Source organism: Gorilla gorilla, chromosome 3 (genome assembly GCF_029281585.2).
Source record: "Gorilla gorilla gorilla isolate KB3781 chromosome 3, NHGRI_mGorGor1-v2.1_pri, whole genome shotgun sequence".
In the NCBI taxonomy this organism is placed as follows: domain Eukaryota; kingdom Metazoa; phylum Chordata; class Mammalia; order Primates; family Hominidae; genus Gorilla; species Gorilla gorilla.
The window spans coordinates 208504950-208525697 of record NC_073227.2 but is presented as its reverse complement, the minus strand read 5'-3'; positions in this window follow the sequence as shown (position 1 = coordinate 208525697).

Here is a 20748-nt window from a genome sequence, read left to right as displayed (position 1 = left end):
TGTGATGCCAGCCTCTGGTTTAAAGTGACTGGATTGTCTTTATTAATGAAGATGACCATTAGCATAGGAAATGCAAAATATGTAGATTCATCTCAGTTACTTTCTTACTGCCTCCTACCAACTTTTTGCAGCACCTTTACCTGCTATGAGTGTTACTGTTCTCACTAGATCTCATTGGACAATGAAGTCTCTATTGCGGGTCTCTTACATTCTATGCTTCTGCTTCAGCCATACCCACCCATGCAGCTATCACCTGGACTCTATGTCCACAATGAGTATCAGTAATAAAAGCTAATCTGGAGAGAAGGTCACTCACAGCTAAGCAATAGTAAGAAATGTATTTGCATAACATATGCATCATCTAATTTCATTCTTACAGTTCCGTGACATGATTAGAGAAGGTATTATTATCCCCAGTTCACAGAATAAGGAATCAAGGACCAGGAAAGTTAAGTGTTTTCTCTAATGTCTAATTGCTATTACTTGCAAATCCTAGATCAGAATGTAGTACTATCTGGTATCAAAAACCATGCTGTTTCTTTCACATTATGCTGACTCCTTTACCAAAATGATAACCCTTTTGAAATGCTCTGTTCTTTTAAAATAGAGTTGTTATGTAAAACTTCCTAGCGAAAGAAATAGTCCAGAAAGTTTGAAGAGAAACTGAAACTTGAAAAATCTACCTAACAAAGGTGATAAAGGATTTTCAGTTTTGCAAAAAACGCAATACAGAGTGTCTTTGGAAAGAAAGTTCTCATATGGATTTAAAATATGATTCAATTTACAGAAGTCAGAGGCGATTGCTATGTTGAAATACGAAATAGAGAGCCTAAATTTAAGTCCTAGTTCTTAACCACCTGAGTAAATTGTGAAGCCCGCAGGAGCTTCAATTTTCTCAATAATAAAACATGAGTTTAGTTATATTTCATTCATTCATTCAATAAATATATGCCCAGTTGTTCTTCCAGATGGCATGAATCCCACAGTGAAGAAATCAGAATACGTTGCTTTTGTGAGGGGCAGCTGCTGATTTTCTCTGAGCTCTGTTTCCAGCCTTCACATGCTCTGCTGTTCATCACAGGGTAAATTCTGACTATAGGAGGTACTGACAGAAGATTAGGGAAGAACAGGTATGGAAAAACCAAAGTATTTCTCCCAGTCACCCACCTTCAGTGAACCCTGCTTCTGTCAGGAAACCCGCCGTGATTGTCCATGTGGAAACGCTACCTCCTTCCACTGTGTCTGTAGCCGCAGGAGCAGTCACAGCTTCCCAAGCATGGCTCATGTCTGGTTAACTCATGATCCCCTTTCTAATAAAAATATACCTGTAGATCAAAAATCTCGACAAACCCTAAGCAAGAGAAACACTAAGAAAAACATATCAAGGCACATTATAATAAGATTGTTGAAAATACATTAAAACTCTTAAATGCAGTCAGAGATAAAGAGAAACAAAAATGAGAAATCCTGCTAACTTTTTATCACAAATAATGAAAGCAAGACTGTGCCAAAAAGCAACAAGAGCAAAAGTCCCTCCCAACCTAGAATTCTGTATCCAGCAAAAATATCTTTCCGAATTGAAACCATTTACTCTTACATCATTATTATGCATTGCATGCGTATGTCAAAATATCTCATGTACCCCATAAATATTTATACCTACTATGTATCCATAAAATTAAAGAGTAAATAAAAACATCTACTTGTATGTTATTCAAAATTTTGATTCTTTTATATTTCAAGCATAAAATTGGAGCATACACAATTTTTAATTCTAGTTGGGGGAGAAAAACCAGAAGAAACATATTGGTGACTATTGGAGCAACTTCAATACTCTTTAACTATTTACCCCTATTTTCTCAAAGAGTCCCGGACATTTGACCATTTCATCTCTTCATGGAGGTGCTTTTAGTACATTGTAACCTTGGCATTCCCATAGTTCTTGTGTGGTACTAGGTTGTCAACACTAGATGTATTAGCTTTTTGAAGGCCTTTGATGTTTTCCTGGCTGTGTAGGTACAATATTTTGGTGCTTTTTCGTTGGATAGCTTTCATTTTACTCAAGTAGAGATCTGATTAATTTCAAGTTCGGCATTTAATGTCCAGTGCAAACTACAACTTTGGTTCCATCTGGCACACTGTGACAGCTTGGAGAGTTTCTGTGTTTTTGGAAAGAACTTAAGATCAGAAAAGCAAAATGGATAGTCTCAAAGACTTAACAGAGACACAAGTAAAAATTTTAAAATCACAAATTGTTTGGTCAACATTCAAAAAGAAAAACAGAAATTTTTGTTAGAGTTCTTATTTAATTTTTCTGTTGTTGTAAAGTTGAAGACTACTCGTACATATACATACATTGAGATTTGTGAAACACAATAGTATTTCTGTCAATCTTGGCATATTTCATCCTGGAATTTTACTATTATAACACCTTAAAAAATAAAGGCTGCAGTTTTAGATACAACACCTCACAATTTTGGCAATATTTGACACTATGTATCATGTTTTCAAGGAATTTGTGAATAGGAAAAGATTAACCTCGATAACACAAAGATTTTCAATATGAATGGTCATGCTAGGTCAATTGGTGTATCAGACAACATTGGTTTATAGTAGAGTGAGCACCTGTCACAAATCCCCATGCTAAGTGCTGTGAGGAGCCACTGTTGGGCACTAAAGGCTCAAATTTCCCTGTGTATATTAGAGTTTGTATCCTAGTATATTTAAGAAAGAAGATTCTAGGTAAAAAAAATGAGTACTGTGGGGAGAGAAGAGGCAAAGAGAGATTAAGTGCAAAGTGATTTAAAACTAATTCTGCTTTCTTTTAACTTTTGGATTTGGGGCTTAAATCATTAGACCAAAAGAACACGGATCAAGTCGTTGTAACAAATTTAATTTGCTTCTTTGATGTCTCCTCAGAGGGCTAAATGTTTATTGACTTCTTAAAAAATGCTACGTGTCTTGCCAGACTTAGCTTACAAGTTTGGTTAAAGAGAGACTGACATGAGCATAAAGGAAGGGACATTGAAAGAGGCAGAGATGAAGGAAGAAATTGTAACTTACTCCTTTTATCCCACCCATCAAAGGAAAGACAAGTTGACAGTAAGTTTTCTTAAAAAAAATTAACTGCTGTATAGTCATTTACATTCTTGATAATTTTCAGATAGTTTTAGTTGATACTTTAAATATTAAATAAAAATTGTTTGCTTATTTACCTGTATGAATATGTGCTGAAGATACTGAGTGAAGAAATTTGTTGGATTCCAAGTATTTTTCCTTAAAGGAAATATTTCAATGAGCAGAATAAATGTAAGTAAATATATCATTGCAAAATCATTTATATTATTTCAGAGAATATGGAAATTGAGCCTACTGTGTTTTTATTAGTGTGAAGCAGAGCATTAAAAATTTTCCTCTTTAGCCATTTGGTTCATCAGTTTATTCAGTGACATATGTACTATATCTTGAGACTGATTATGACTCATATATTTACTTTTTTTCTGTAGACCTCCCCTGTGGACAGTATTTACTCTTTGAAGACAAAAGTTTAGCATTCAGTCTGTACATACTAAAAACATGATTTCTACAGAGGTCCTGGAAATAGAAAAGGCCACAATTTTGAGATTAGTTACTTTTATTATTACCTGTTGCCTCCCCCCACCCCAAATGCACAGGCACATGCACACCAAACTCAATGACTTCAAACTATAATCACTCACTATTTCTTACAAGTTCCCAGTGTGGATGGATCTAGGCAGGACAGGATCAGAAGTTGCAGTCTTAATTGGACCAACTCACACATGTCACCAGCGGAGTGTAAGCCGTCTGGGTTGGGTTGGGGTCCTTGGGTGTGGTTCTGTCCCACGTGTCTTTTATCTTCCTCCTGAGACCCCCAAAAATGGCTGAGGCCGAGACACAGAAGGGCAAGCAGAGGTACTGTGAACCTTGTGAAGCCCATACTGTCATCTCACCTCATCCTATTGGCTAAAGCAAGTCTGATTACTGGACCCAGAGTCACCTATTGTGGAAAGAATAGCAGACACACGTGGCAAGACAAGGACACAGACAAGGATGACTAAATGGAGTGATTGATGCGGTCTATGGAATGTGTGCTGCAAATGGAAGCATCTCTAAGGCACATTTGAGAAAGTATCAGCCATGAATAGTCCTCTAAGATTAAAAAATCTACTTCCCAAACCTTTGTAACTAGATCCCAGCACTCAAGACCTTCGCTGGGCATGTCTTTGTTTTTTGTCTCTTTTTTTTCGTGCCAACTTTGGAAACAGAAATGTCCTATAAGTGGACTAGTCACAATATTGTATATGCCTACAGCATAGAGTTATGGGGGATCCTATTTGAACACTGCATTTTGTCACTGTATCATGAATCTATGCATCTTATGTCCCAGTCGCAATACTACCATCATTTTGATGCTACTCTGTTAACTCACTTTACCAATTCTGCTGCAAATAGGAAGATTGAAACAGACCCGGCTGGGCGTGGTGGCTCATGTCTGTAATCCCCGCACTTTGGGAGGCTGAGGTGCGTGGATCACCTGATGTCAGGTGTTCGAGACCAGTCTGGCCAACATGGTGAAACCCCGTCTCTACTAAAAACACAATAATTAGCCAGGCATGGTGGAGGACGCCTGTAGTCCCAGCTACTGGGGAGACTGAGGCTGGAGAATCGTTTGAACCCGGGAGGCGGAGGTTGCAGTGAGCCATTGCACTCTAGTCTGGGCAACAGAGCGAGACTCCGTCAACAAACAAACAAACAAAACCACAGCAACAACAACAAAACCCCAAAAAACAGACCTAACAGTCCCGTAGACAGTTGTTTTTGGATAAACGTAGAAATCGACCATTCTGGTCTTAAAGCTTGAAACTATCTGGTTCTATAAGTAGTCATTTGTTTTCTATACATTTCCAACAATTCATTGTTTGTTCTGTTGATCTAAAGTTCCTAATATACCTTTGTGAAGCCTCCAAAAATTGATAGAGGACATCAGCCATTTAAAATTTCATTGGTTTTCCTTACCTCTGATGATCTAGAGAGCTATGAGAGCTTTAAGGTTCCTGGCAAAAAACTGCATAAAAGACTTTTTTATAACTTCTGAACAGAAATAGTACATTATTTATTATTTGAAAAAGTAGGTGAGAGTAAAAATGTTTAAATGGTATTTATTTCCAAGGTAATTCAATACAGTCAATAATTTGAGTTGGTTTCAGATCTTTTCTTTTAATGAGGAAAACCTGTTACACACGCAAATTTAATGTTCAGGAAATATTGGCCTTTTCCTTAAGGAAATTATAGTGATTGGGATTTTCCTCAAACTATTGTAGTTGTGTTTATCATTATTACCATTAAGTGACATTCATTTGGATGAAGCAATAATAGTATTTAAAACATGTGAGACTTTGTAGTGATTTCTGATCCTAAGCTGTTTATCACTGGTGGGACTTCATGTGTGTGCCTGGAAACAAGATATGCACCAGTGTTGCCCTGCTTTGAAAATGTTGGTGGTCGGCACTGCATCGAGAAACCAATCTTGGAAAAGTGTGATGATGCTCTTTTAAAATAGCTGAAAATAAATTGCTGTGTGCTTTTCCTTACTTTATCCCTGTTTTGTTGTATAGTATTTAAGTGAAAGGAGATGATTAATTCTTATATTGAATTTCCAAAACTGATATTTGCATTTACCATTTTTTAAATGACATTTTTTCCAAAACTGATATTTGCATTTACCATTTTTTTTTAAATGACAACAAGAAACATTAGGTGTCTTTGAAAAGTTTGGCATAGAACCTGTCACGTTTTGGTGCTTTTGGTCACAGTTCTGTCACTAGAATCCTAGCAATTATGCAATGAGTAACCTAACTACTTTAACACAGTGGTTTGAAGCGCTGCAGGCAGTAACCCGCAAATGCCAAGTCACAGTGTTTTAATTTGTAACATGTTAGAGGGAATGATAGGACTTTCTGTAGTATAAACATCCTATTAACTAACGCTTGTGCTGTTAAGTAACAGGGCTTTGACTCTTGGGTTGAAGAAGGCACCAATCCCTGCTAAATTTTGAGCATTGACAGCAGTCAAAGCTTTGTCTTCAGACTCTGGAGAAGGTGACGATCACAAGGAACTGTTTCGTGAAACACAGGCCAGAAATTAAAACTACTTAATCCCTCTAGGCCCAGGGATTATTGTGGAAGAGGTAGGCATGGGAGATTGTCAGGGCTGATTTTTGAGGCATAGGATTAGTTCAGAGTTTTTCTATACATTAAACAACATTAATATCAAAAGCTCATTGATACAAGAATAGTGTCTGGACCCATGTCTTGGAATAACAGTTTTCTTGAAGCATTGATCTGCTGTTTAATAGAAAATTGGAAAAAGGTTACAAAAAGTTTATAGAAATTGGCCAGGCACAGTGGCTCATGCCTGTTGTCCCACCACTTTGGGAGGCCGAGGCTGGTGGATCATGAGGTTAGGAGTTCAAGACCAGCCTGGCCAATATGGTGAAACCCCGTCTCTACCAAAAATATAAAAATTAGCCGGGCATGGTGGCGGGTGCTTGTAGTCCCAGCTACTCAGGAGGCTGAGGCAGAGAATTGCTTGATCCCGGGAGGTGGAGGTTGCAGTGAGCTGAGATGGTGCCATTGCACTCCAGCCTGGGTGACAGAGTGAGACTGTCTCAAAAAAAAAAAAAAAAAAAGTTTATAGAAATCTGTACCTTATAGTCAAAGTGGTTAAATTAGATAGATTTGTTTATAATATTTTATTAAAATTAGCTTTAACATTAATACCATTGCCATTCAAAGGAAAATTTTGGTTTTTTTAAACAAAATATGTAATATTGAGAGATAAAAGATTTTGTTTACTTTTTGAGTAAATTGCAGAGAGAAAAGGGAGTGGGGAGAGACAGATTCAGTTGGCCTCATGCTGTCTTTATTAGGTCTTTGGGAAACAGAGTCTCTATCAAAATGTAAATGTTTTTGATTTATCACTTTGGCTAAACGAAGGACTATTTTATAGTGACTTGTGATCCTATTTTGTGATATTAAGTGTCTTAAAACTTCGATATTTGGTAAACTTTCTAGGAGTAAAACTTCAAGTTCTGAATTCAGTCTTTTTGTCCTCAAACTAACTTTTCTAGATATTAGGTTCCCTGACATGCAAGAGAGACATAATAGGCTTATTCATTGTGTTAGAATTATGCAGGAAGCATTGTCAAATCTGAGGTGGTGTTTATCTTCCTTTGGGTTATATTTATATAAATGTGGTGATAATATGTGTTCCAGGATTGTATGAAATTCTTAAAATTCTGGTATTTTTAAATATATGTTGTCAGTAATAATTATAATTATTAAGTTGTTGTATGCCACAGAAATAACCAAATTTTCTTGTCAACTGTGTCTCTAACTATGGCTGTCTCAAGACTTTTTGTTATCCACAATTATTGTTTTGCTTTGATCCTTCTCAAAAAGTGACTTACAATCAGCCACAGTCCAAACATTGCTTCTTTGGAAGAGTTCATAAAAAGGACTCTTGAATGGAAGTTTCTGGTAACTTTGGAGATTGTGCCATTGTATTAGAGAGAAAACTTCTAGGCCCCTAATTGAAAGGCTGATGTATAAAGATTGCCACTAACCCAATATGAAGCAGAACAGGAGCTGATTGCATAGACTGAACTTATAAGGACTGAGATAATCTTTTATGATTTTTATGTTTGAAATATTGCTGTTTCTTTTTGTTTTGTTTTTCAGAGTCTGAATAATTTTTTCCTTTTGAGATATTTACAGGCCTTAAGTATGCTTTAAGTGTACCGAATAGAGTATACTTTTATAAACAGAATTTGAGGCCTATTTCTCTCTCTGCTCAATTTCTTCATAATTTGTAAACTATTTGTGAATATTCTTAACTCATGGCAATGTGTTTGTTTGCATAATAACAACATGTTTTCTTTTATAATGGACCCCCACCCCAGGTGGAGGAACTGGTTATTTCCCAGGGCTTTGACTGAAATGACCTTGTCAGAGGCTCCAGCAAAGCAAGTCTAGGAATGTCTATGTAGACAATGATCTTGTTGCATTCTGTGTGGGTAATCAGGCTAGTATATGGGACTGAAGCTTATTTTTCAGGTAGATTGGTCATGCTGTGATTTTGAAACCATCCCCAAGAGTCCCATAGACAGTTGCTTTTGGATAAACATAGAAATGGGCCCTTCTGCTGTTAAGGCTTGAACCTTACATTGGTTTTATCTGAATTGCTTCCTCAAGAAATGACCTTCAGGCCTCTTACAAAAAGCATCAAAGAACTGAACCCCGATCACCACACCAGATGCCAGACCCTTCATTCACCAGGATCGCTTCCTTGCCCCTCCCGAGTTCCTGTTTTCTTACACATTGTTACATTCTTTCCTGCTATATAAACCCCTGCTGCAGCACCAAATTAAAGCCTTCTTCCTTGGCAACACTGTTGTCTCAGCGATTGGCTTTCTGTCTGGGGAGCAGCAGGACCCAGACCAAATCACTGGTGTTTCAGTAACAATTTGTCTCTGGTGGATGTGCGGGGGCTGGAGAGAGAAATACTGTGTTTCAGAACAAAACTCTAATATGAGATTAACCTTTGATTCCTGAGTGGCCATGTGGTCACCCATAGTATGGAGCTGCCCATGACACCCCTCCTCAGCAGGAAGCAGCCAGGAAGATCAACAACCAGATTCCCCATGATTGAGGAATTGATAAATAGAAAGGGAGGCCTGAAACTGATCCAGGAGTCCCATAGACAATCATGTTTGGATAAACATAGAAATTGATCGTTCCGGTTTTTTTTTTTTATTTGATGGAGTCTCACTCTATTGCCCAGGCTGGAGTGCAATGGCACAATCTCAGCTCACTGCGACCTCCGCCTCCCGGGTTTAAGCGATTCTCCTGCATCAGCCTCCTGAGTACAGGCATGCACCACCATGCCTGGCTACTTTTTGTATTTTTAGTAGAGACAGGGTTTCACCATGTTGGCCAGGCTGGTCTTGAACTCCTACCTTCTGATCCACCTGCCTCGGACTCCCAAAGTGCTGGGATTACAGGCATGAGCCACCACGCCCAGCCGTGGGCCACTGTGACCAGCCAATCCTTCTGGTCTTAAAGCTTGAAACTTACATTTGTTTTATCTGAGTTCCTTCCTTGGGAAATGACCCTTCAGACCTCTCAAAAAAAGTATCAAAGAACTGAAACTCACTAGATCATCACATCCAGACAATGAGATGCCAGATCCCTCATTCATCATGATTGCTTCCTTTCCCCTCCCTAGTTCCTGTTTTCTTACACATTGTTACAATCCTTTCCTGCTATATAAACTCCTAGTTTGAGTAGGTCCCAGAGATAGATTTGAGACTGAGCTGCCATCTCTTGGCCTGCAGCACCTGATTAGAGCTTCTTCCTTGGCGATACTCATCACCCTAGTCGTTGGCCTTGTGTGTCGGGAGCAGCGGGGACCTAGACCAAACCCCTGGTGTTTCAGTAACAATATGACAAAAATCTCATCTAAAGAACAGTCTTCTTTATGGCCATCCCTTCCTTCACCTTCCGATTCTTCTTGGAAGCCTTGTTAAAGAAAAGCAGTAAAGATTTGGGGATTAGAAGGCAAAAGAGAAATTTTTTTCTTAATAGGATTCATGGAATGGAGGAAGGACAAAAATACCACAAAGGAAGGGAGGTTTCCAGAAGAAGTTGCCCTTTCATTTGTGTTTCATTTCCTTTCCCAGATTTAGCTTGTGCCACATACAATTTAAAGGTACTCCTTTGCCAATGTAATGTTTAGACTTGTTACTTTGCATCCTCTCTGAATAAATAGCAGTTGTTAGAAAAAGACTAACTCAAAAGCTGTAGGGCAGTCCCTAGTTCTATGTTATTCACAAATGCTCTGCACTAATTGTGCTAATAGAAAGTTGTAAGAATCCTATTAAATACGTATATTTTACCCTATATTTTTATGTATTTATTCATAAAATGGAAACTAAAGCTGTGCATACAACAGAAAAAACAATATTGTGCTGACTATTGCTTCCTAGACTTTAAAAATTTTCTACTGTAATAATTTTCAATAGATTAAAATATCATCATCTATGACAGCTACACAGTTTTATATTTAATTTGTTTTTAAGCAACCAGAAATTAGTATTAAAGTTTTGGGTTTTTTTCAATTATAAAAATAAGGAAATAACATGATCAATCTAGTTAGCGATATTTCTTGACAGTTAGGTTTTTTTTTTTCCTTTTTAAATCGTGTATCTTAAAATTACTGACTTTGGAACAGTAGGGGAACGTGAATGAGAAAGTTTTATAAAAATTTCAAAAAATGTTAGCATTAAAGTCATAGTTTTATGTTTGTAATTCATTCAAAAAGTAGTGTTTTCTGCTTATACTCACAGAAATCATCTCTGAATAATAAATAATCTTTACAGTTTTCAAAGAACTTTCAGCTGCATTTCACCGAGATTCAAAGAGGTGACTTGTTCAAAGTTACCTAAAAAATAGGATGTGGAGCCCACATTTGCATCTGATTTTAGACCTCATGTTCTAAAAAAATGGTGTACAAGCTCCATAACCTTGCAAAACCTCTCCATTCTTGAGATTTCCTCTCAAATTTTTATAAACTGAGGTTATGCCGCACACACAGCAAGATTTTCCTCAGATGTTATAGATGACATGTTCTGTCTTTACAACTAAATTGTCACTTCATTACAGGTCAAGATCTCGTGTGCAGGCTGTTACTTTAGTATCTCTCTTCTGTACCCCAAAGCCCTTAACGTCTTCAAGCTTATCATCGGCTCAATAACATTTGGTGACTCAATATAAAGAAATGAATCATCATTCATGTAACTTACCGCATTTCAAAGTTCAAGCTAATTTGAAGTTTCTTTGATTTAGTACAGAGGACTTAACATGTGTGGGTACATGTTTCTAAATCATCAAGGATCTTGTAACAATAAATGGTACTGAGTTTTCAGAATATGTGAGAGTTTGATCTAAGGAGGGTTTTCAGAATTTTGTTGAATCGTTATCTCTCCTGAGGCTTAAGTTAATGCTTTCTGTTCCCATTCACTAAAGTTCCTAAATCTGCTTCTTAAAAAATAAATTTATGTTTTTCTGCTCTGAATGTTGAAAGGCTTCCAGTAGGTCCTGAAAGCACAGTATTTCATATCCTGGAGTTTCAATGAACTTTTTTTTTCTTAATAGCTCCGTGAAACTGGAGAATAATTACTTTTTCAGTTAATGTTAAACTGATGGCATTTTTAAACGAGAAGCTGGCAGCAAATATTATGTCAAGCTATAGTGCATTAAAGAGTGGTTTGGCCACTTTGCAACTCACCTCTGAAATATCAGACTTCCTTTGTCGAGCCAAGTACAGCATTAAGAAATCACACCATAGAGGTGGAGGGGATGCTGGGATTTTTTGCTCCAGGCATAGAGTCTGTTTCTCTGCGCACTACTAAGTGAGCCTGACTTTCCAATCCTTTTTACAACCCGGCAGTTCTTTTGCAAATATCCGAAGTTCCATTTACTCACAGGCTAACAAATATGTAGATATAAATAGGTTAACATTAATAAGTCATTTAAATGCTTTACTGTTTCTCTGGTTTGTTTAAAAATTGGGGCAAATTCAGGATCTTTTCCCATACCTTTTGCAATGCCTTAAGAAGACAGGAAGGTAGTATTTTCCAGCAGTAACTCAGGCATCAGTGCATGTTATACTGATAACTGAAATAAACTGTAGCAGAACCAACCCTTTCACTTAAACTTAACAGATATTTCAATCAATCGGGACACTTCGGAAAATATACTTTCTAGAGAGCAAAGCTCTGTATTCCATGCTTTGAAAGATATTAAGTAACGATGAAACAATTGAGGTTACGACAACTACATAAATAACTATATTTAATATATAGTAGAAAGTATTAAATTTCATAATAGATGTACAGATAAAAGGCTCTGTATGTGGAAAAGAAAAAGATGGCTTCCTCTTCGAAGGGGTTAGGAGATGGTGAGGGAGGGATGAGGACAGAGTCAGAAGGCCTGGTTCAGAATTGGTTTTCACATGGCTAGAGCAGAGGGTTTCTCCCAGAGACAGACACACAGGAGACAAACTGTGCAAAGAGAGAGAGAGAGATCAATTCAAAGCCATAAATCTATAGTTAGTGATCAAGCTTGGGGTCACAGAGTTGGGAGATCAGAGCTGGGAAGATCAAAATGAGACCTGAAAGGATTAGAATTAGAATAATTTGGGAACAAGTAAAGACAGGTACATAACCTCAAACACTAAAAACAGTTCTTGGGACACTGGATTTGAGGTACTTGGTTTGGGCCGTCTTCTTAACGGGGCAGGAGGATCATGTGGAGATGTTATGTGAGGAATGAAAGGTTATGCCCCATTCTGCTCATACTGATGGCTGTGTGTGTGTGTGTGTGTGTGTGTGTGTATCTGTGTGAAGAAGGACTGTGTCATTTGTGCTACAGTTTATGTTTGGAATAAAGTTTTATGTGATCCAGAAAACGGTTCACAAATGAATATATCATTCTGAATCTAAAAATCACGTTAAGTCCTATATTACCGATACTGTTAAGGTTCAGGTTATCAACTGGAAAACACAATTTCTTAATCTCATCTTTAACTGGATAAATGCGATTTTAGTGGACATAGATTCTCTAAATATATGAAAGATACAAAGGAGGCAACTGGATAATTGGTGTACTTAGAACTTGGTTCTGTTATCTTCCTTGTAAGAACTTTATTGAGGTCTATTTTACATATCATAAGAGTTCAGCCATTGCAGGTATACAATTCAATGACTGTTTTGTAACTCTGTGGCATGGTAGGAATATCACCGTAAATCAATCTCGGAGCATTTTTTCATGCCCCGTCTAAAATCCCTACTGCCTACTTACAGTTAATTCTTTTTCACACTTTAATCCCCAGGCAACTACTAATCTAGTATTGATCATTAAAAATGGAGTCCACAGTCTGTGGTCTTTTGTGACTGGCTTCTTTCACTTAGTGCAATGTTTTTGAGGTTCATCCATGATGTAGCATGTGCCAGCAGTTCATTCCTTTTTATTATCCAATGCTATTTCATCATATGAATAGACCATATTTTTATCCATTCACCAACTGAGGGGTGGTCAGGTTGTTTTCAGGTCCTGGCTTTTATCAATAATGCTGCTATAAACATTGATATGCAAGTCTTTATGTAGATAGATGTTTCTTTTCTCTTGGATAGATACTTAGGAGTGGAATTGCTTGGTGATATGGTAGGTTTATGTACAACATTTTGCGGAAATGCCAAATTATTTTCCAAAGGGGCTGAAATGGTTTTATTATCTTGATGATGATGAAGACAATATTTGCTACTGCTATTTCTATGTGATGTGGGCCAAGATTAAGTTAAAAATTACATATATAAATATATATATGTATATAATTTTCCATTCAATTCTCACAAAAATTCCTTGTAGTAATCACCAATATTATTATTCCCATATATACATCTTGGGTACTTTCACTATGTTTCTGATTTCAGTTGCTCCCCAGATTGGTAGTCTGCTATTTAACAAATATACCTAATACATTTAGGGAAAAGATACCATGTGATCTAAAATAAAACGGGGAAGTATCAATATTTGTTGGTATTAGGAAGCTGGGCAATTTTTGAACAATTCTAAAGTCATGGATGGATGAAATGAATTAGATGAGTGAAGAGGCACATGTCTGCCTTGGGTGGCCAATTTATTCAAGAAATGTACTGCATTTTAGAAGATGGGGAATCCCTAGAAGTATCTATGGTTGCTACTGTTCTAGGCTGATTGTAACTCAAACTTGGCACACATCAGCTCAGTAGAATGATTAGATGAATTCTTTGAGGTCAGAGACTGGTCCTGTTTATTGTCGTATCACTGGTGACTAGATCAAAATAAGGACACAATGTATATTTTGTTGATTATATGTGGCATCAAATGAATATGCATTTTCCAGGCATGGTCTCAGTGGTGCCAGAGTTACATCATGGTGAGTCCAAATCAAACAGAAAGTAGCAACAACCCCGAGTATCCAGACTACAGGACTGATGCTTTACAACTGTTACAACTCTAAATTCATTCCAGCAAGGTGGCCTCACCTTTGTGCTTTAAGTTAGCCATTATGAATTTTTGTCCCAAGGCTAAACTAAATCTCTGCAGGTACTTGTATTGCATGCAGTCACATATTTCTTCTCGTAGAAAAACCTAAGTTAAAGATAACTCAGCAATGTGGAGCTTAGAGTGCCACATGCCTCTGTTGAGAGGGAAAGGAGAGAACATCCTACCTGAGTGTACTGTATTAAATGAAACAAAGTAGCATCGGATAAAGTCATTTTTTTTTCATGCCGGTTAAGGTTTAGGCTTAGATCCTCATATATTCTCCTATATTAATCTTTTTAATATTAAGGAGCTTTAACTTAATAAATACTTAACAATGTTCTCTCTTTTTCTAATTGACTTTGAAAAAAGGCAAATAAACAATGGCAAATAATTAGGGCCAAAATTTATTATGACATTGATTTACTTCATGATTAAAGCTATAAGAAACGTTGGAAACACAGCTCATATATATCTCTATATATGGACTATATATAGGTTATATATATATGTATACATATATACACACACACTTATATGAGAGAGAGAGAGAGAATGTAAAAAAATGCAACCAGGAAAAAATGCTGGGAAAATTATACCAAAATGCTAAGAGAAGTTTTTAGGGTCTTGCAACTGGCAGCATCTCTCTTTTTTTTTTCTTCAACTTTTATTTTAAGTTCAGGGGTACATGTGTAGGATGTGCAGGTTTGTTACATGGGTAAACATGTGTCATGGTGGTTTGCTGCACAGATCATCCCATCTCCTAGATATTAAGCCCAGCGTCCATCAGCTATTCTTCCTGATGCTCTCCCTCTCCCTGCACCCCTCCACAGGCCCCAGTGTGTGTCCTCCCCCATGTGTCCATGTGTTCTTATCATTCAGCTCCCACTTATGAGTGATTGCATGTGGTGTTTGGTTTTCTGTTCCTGCATTAGTTTGCTGAGGATACTGCTTCCAACTCCATCCATGTCCCTGCAAAGGACATAATCTCATTCCTTTGTATGGCTGCATAGTATTCCATGGTGTATATGTGCCATATTTTCTTTATCTTGTCTATCACTGATGGACCTTTAGGTTGATTCCACGTCTTTGCTATTGTGAATAGTGCTGCAGTGAACATACGTGTGTTCTTTATATCTTTATAATAGAATGATTTATATCCCTTTGAGTATATATCCAGTAGTAGGATTGCTGAGTCAAATGGTATTTCCACCTCCAGGTCTTTGAGGAATCGCCACACTGTCTTCCACAATGGTTGAAATATTTGCACTCCCATTTACAGTGTAAAAGCATCCCTTTTTCTCCACAACCTTGCCAGAATCTGTTGTTTTTTGACTTTTTAATAATAATGCCACTCATTCTGATGGGCGTGAGATGTTATCTCATTGCGGTTTTTCCTTGATGATCAGTGATGTTGAGCTTTTTTTCATGTTTGTTGGCCACATGTATGTCTTCTATTGAGAAGTGACTGTTCATGTCCTTTGCCCACTTTTTAATGGGGATATTTATTTTTTTCTTGTAAATTTGTTTAAGTTCCTTGTAGACTCTTGATATTAGACCTTTGTCAGATGGATAGATTGCAAAAAATTTTCTCCCATTCTGTAGGTTGTCTCTTCACTCTGATGACAGTTTCTTTTGCTGTGCAGAAGCTTTTTAGTTTAATTAGATCCCGTTTGTCAATTTTTGCTTTTGTTGCAATTGCTTTTGGTATTTTCTTCATGAAATCTTTCCCCATACCTCTATGTCCTGAATGGTATTGCCTAGATTTTATTCTAGGGTTTTTATTGTTTTGGGTTTTACATTTAAGTCTTTAATTCATCTTGAGTTAATTTTTGTGTATGTTGTAAGGAAGGGTTCCAGTTTCAATTTTCTGCATATGGCTAGCCAGCTCTCCCAGCACCGTTTATTATATAGGGAGCCCTTTCCCCGTTGCTTTTTTTTTGTCAGGTTTGTCGAAGATCAGATGGTTGTAGGTGTGCAGTCTTATTTCTGAGTTCTCTTTTCTGTTCCATCGGTCTGTGTGTCTAAGAAAATCTTCTTTTTTCTGTTTTCCAGTTTCTGTATGTGGTTACATCAAATAAAACAATAAATAATGATGAAATTAATTATTAACTCCTAGGCTAAAAAGAGATCTTTGGAGTGTAGCAGTGCTATTGTAGCTCACCGAAACCCTGGCCTCCAGCAATCCTTCTATCTTGGCCTTCCAAAGTGCTTGAATTACAGGTGTGAGTCCCTGTGCCTGGCCCTAGGTTTTTTGTTTGTTTGTTTGTTTGTTTGTTGTTGTTGTTGTAAGTAGCTTTCATTGATTGTTAAGCATGTGCCATATAGGATGTGTCCATACATCGTATCATTTAATTCTATTACTATTTCCATGGCACAGATATTACTATTTCTTTCATTTTAAGGAGTAGGAAATTGTGGCTTATATAATTAATTGTGCTAAGTCAGGTTAAGTAAGGAGTTAAGTATATCATTGAGTAAAACTCCAGTTCTGATTGATTCTTAATCAAGGGCATAACCTCTTAGCTCTTGTTGAGGGCTCAAAATAGGAACCTCAAATAGGAACTAAGGACTGAGTAATAAACTTGAGACCTCATAAATTTAGTGTCTTGGGGAAAAATGTATTCTTTGTAGATTTTGGTTCTCATAAACAGAATTTTCGTATGTCTAACTGAGTTTTTCACTTGTAATCGGAATATTTAGCAACATGAAGTCAGCTTCGTGGGATTGGAAGTCAGAGAAGGCAAAAGTTTTTAGCATGTTTCCTCATGACTAATTTTAATTGTCTACCCCACCCAGTTCTAAATTGCTATCACATTCTTGCCGGACCTCAGAGATCACTCAGATTTCTTGGGGACAAAATTTGCTGGCCATATTTAGTATTCCTCGGCAATTGTCCATCTTCCAAGTAGGAGAGTTTAGGGAAATGTGCACCCTCTGTACACAAGGGAACACGAGGACCCTTTCCTGCTCAGTGAATCGTAAGGCAAAGTGCTCCCGTAGCCGTAATTCAAGGGCAATGACAGCCAGATTATATGGAACCTTTCCAGTGGAGCCTTCGCAGAGTGGGTGGGTGGCATTTTCTTTCTCTTTCCTTGGGACCACCTAACTCACCGTGTCTGATTGGCCACCCTCTAAGAACAACTCTTAATGACAGCAACAGCCTTCGTCTGACAGCAAACAGGTTTCTCTGAGCCAATGTGTTTGGCCTGGAGATGAGCCCAAAACAGCTTTACACTAGAACAGTTGAATTCGTCTTTAAAAAAAATTTGTTTGTACTGACTGTTTGGAATTTGAATGGCAGGGGTAGGTGAATCTTGCTGGTGGCTGTCAAGTAAGATAGTGTTAATCTGAGTTAGATGGTTAAACAGGGAGCATAATTCAGGGAAAAAACTTCTTTTCATGTGAAATGTTAGCACTTTCCATCTTGGTGAGGGTTTCCTGCTCATTCCTTTTGAATTGATCTGAGATGTTTGCTTTGGTTTTAAAACGAAAACAAAAATAAAGAGAAGAAGCCCATATAATGTCTTCAACTCTCTTATTACATAGTAGACTAGCTAAGAGTGCTGATGGAATTAAATAAAGAACAGTGCAACTTCCATGCTGCTTAAAACCATTTATAACACAGCCCAAAGGCACTAGGATATGTTCAGCATTGTCTAATTTAGAAAAATGAAGAGCCGAGTTGGGAGGAATAATGACCATCAGATCACAGTGTAGAATTGTGGTGAGTAAAAGCACAGCCTGTCTTTCTTTCACGGGCCACACGCAGTCTTCTCTTTGAATTGTCAGAATTTCACCAAGTAAAAGGCACTCACGGCCTCAATCTCCAAATTCATATTCCCTGTTTCAACTGCCCCAAACATGTGCAATTTGTAACAATTTACCCAATAATAAATAAATGATCTTATTGTGATGAAACAAATGGCCTTTAATCATGGAATTTTCATTGTATCTGTAATGAACATTGATTACCATCATGATTATAATGATTATGATCTGTCACAATAAATTTTCAAGTAAACAGTGCTACACCTGCAAGCAGCCAGGGAAGATTTGAAATCAATCCAGCAACAAAAGTTATCTTTCTAACCCTCCACGTTCTCCACTGCTATTTGTTTTGAAAGGGATTTGAAATGAACATTAAACATGTCACAAAACTTGCTTTTTGTGCTCAATAATTTATTTCTTTTTAGAACCATCTTTCAGGCTAATTAAGATGAATTGTTTGTAATTAACAGAAACCTGGCATTCATAGATTGGCTTGAAGTCTGAATTTTAAATGACTAAAAGAATAGGAACCTTGAAATTAGAAAATGATTACTTATTCTGTAATTTGCTGCCCAAGCGAGTACCTGTTCATGATGTAGATTTCCACAAATATTTAGCTTCTATTGTCTCAAGCAATACTAATACTGAAAAGCAAATCTTAAGGTTAAAAAAATAAGTCTTTAGAAAAGATCACAGATTCAAGTTGAGAACATCTTGAACAATTAGAACATTTCTCTGAAACTGGTTAGTTGACTTCTTCCAGACATATGTTTCTTTCCTTTTCCATTCTTTCCGATTTTCTTCATTTCTTCAATTTCTAGACTAATGACATTTTAGATGGGAAAGAATGTCAACTGATTCAACTTGGTGACCTGGGTTAAATAACATATTTTTCTCTACTATAAAGACATAGGGTTGAGCTAGATGATCTTTTAAGGTCCCTTACAGCCCCTAAATTGCAAAATTCCAACTACTTTTTCTTCATCCTTTTGTGTTCTCTTTGTACTCTGAGTAATTCTTTGGGCCAGGTTTGCTGTCTATGAAGATCCAACCCAGTGGTTCAGAGACCATTAACTTTCAGATTGCTTGGCCACGTCCCAGGTCCTCAGGATTAATAGGTCCAGGGCAGCCTTAGGAATCAGCATGTTGAGAACCCACTTGTGTTGATTCTGGGGTAGATATTCTGTGGACCCATGCCTATGGACCAAACAGTTTACTTCCTTGCTTCCTTGTTTACAAGTTTTGCGTAATAACACACCATCAACAGCTGGCCTTGTGTTGAGCATCATCTGTTATAAGCAAATAAAATTTAGCAAATACCATGAAAGGCAATTTTTAAAGAATTCTATTTAATGAAGATGTCTATTTTTCTTATAGTATTTTATAAAGGAGCATAAAAGAGCGAAGATACTGAAACAATGAATAAAGCTTCAGTTCTAACTACCAGAAAAAGTCATTTATCAGTCTCTGTCTGGAGAAAAGTATGGCTCAAGATCAAAGATTCCATGTGGCCTGGCCAGGTTTAAGTGGAAAAAGCTGATGAATTTATAGTTATAGCTAATGAATGCATAGTTAGTTTAAGCCATCAGAAATGAGAGGGAACACTGTTTACATCTTATCATATGATGTTTTGAAGGGTTTCAGGTATCTGGAGTTGAGCTTCTTGGGTTAACTCGAGTGGGCAGAATTCTGGCTGGTAGGGAGAGCTGAGTGATCTCATTGACAGGAGTCCAGGGCCCACAACGGCCTTCTGTGCCTTGTCCATGCAGACTATCCCTTGTCCATGTGGCCACCTTGTGTGCTGGTCCATCCGTCACTGTTTTATATAGGAAATCCAGTACCATCCACTTTCCTCATCTTGCAGATTTTTACCGATGGTCTAAGGAAGGGTGATGTGCTGTATACTCCTCTGACTTCTGTATCCATATCTCCACTATATTTTCTCTCACAATTTTAATTATTTATTTATTTTTAATTTTATTTATTTATTTATTTTGAGATGGAGTCTTGCTTTATCGCCCAGGCTGGAGTACAATGGTGTGATCTCAGCTCACTGCAACCTCTGCCTCCCAGGTTCAAGTGATTGTCCCACCTCAGCCTCCCGAGCAGCGGGGATTACAGGTGCCCGCCACCATGCCTGGTAATTTTTGTATTTTTGTAGAGAGGGGGTTTCACCATGTTGACCAAGCTGGTCTTGAACTCCTGACCTCAGGTGATCTGCTCACTTCAACCTCCCAAAGTGTTGGGATTAAAAGCCTGAGCCACTGTGCCCAGCCACTCTCACCCTTTAAAAATCTTTAAAGTAGAAATTGCTCCCTTGTTTCAGAAAGGACAGTCTTAGACACATGACTTCTTCTAATTATGATGTTTTCTAGGTAATTATGGTGCTGCCTGAAAAAAAATTCTGCTGAATCTCTCTCCTCCACCGCCTACCCATGGGGCCCCTGACATGTGAATATAGTTTGGAATGCTACTTTATTAATTGTTTTAATTCTAATACTTCTCAAACCCTTTAATGGGCCATTAAATATTGTGTATCTCCATGCATGGAGAGAGGGAGAAGTGCAATGAGTTATATTAAACAGATGGAATCTTTGTTTCATAGAGCCTTTAACGACATCTTGCATAATACCAGGATCTCATGGAGCACAGTTTTAGAGAATTTCTCTTGAGAAAGAGAAAGAGAAATTTTCCCTTATGTGCTTTGAGGGAGTATAAAATTGGGAAGAAATAGGAGGCACAGCATGAACTGGGAGGCTGCACCAGAGTTTCAGGTAAAGGAATGGTGTGTGGCCAGAAAGTAAAAGGGGAC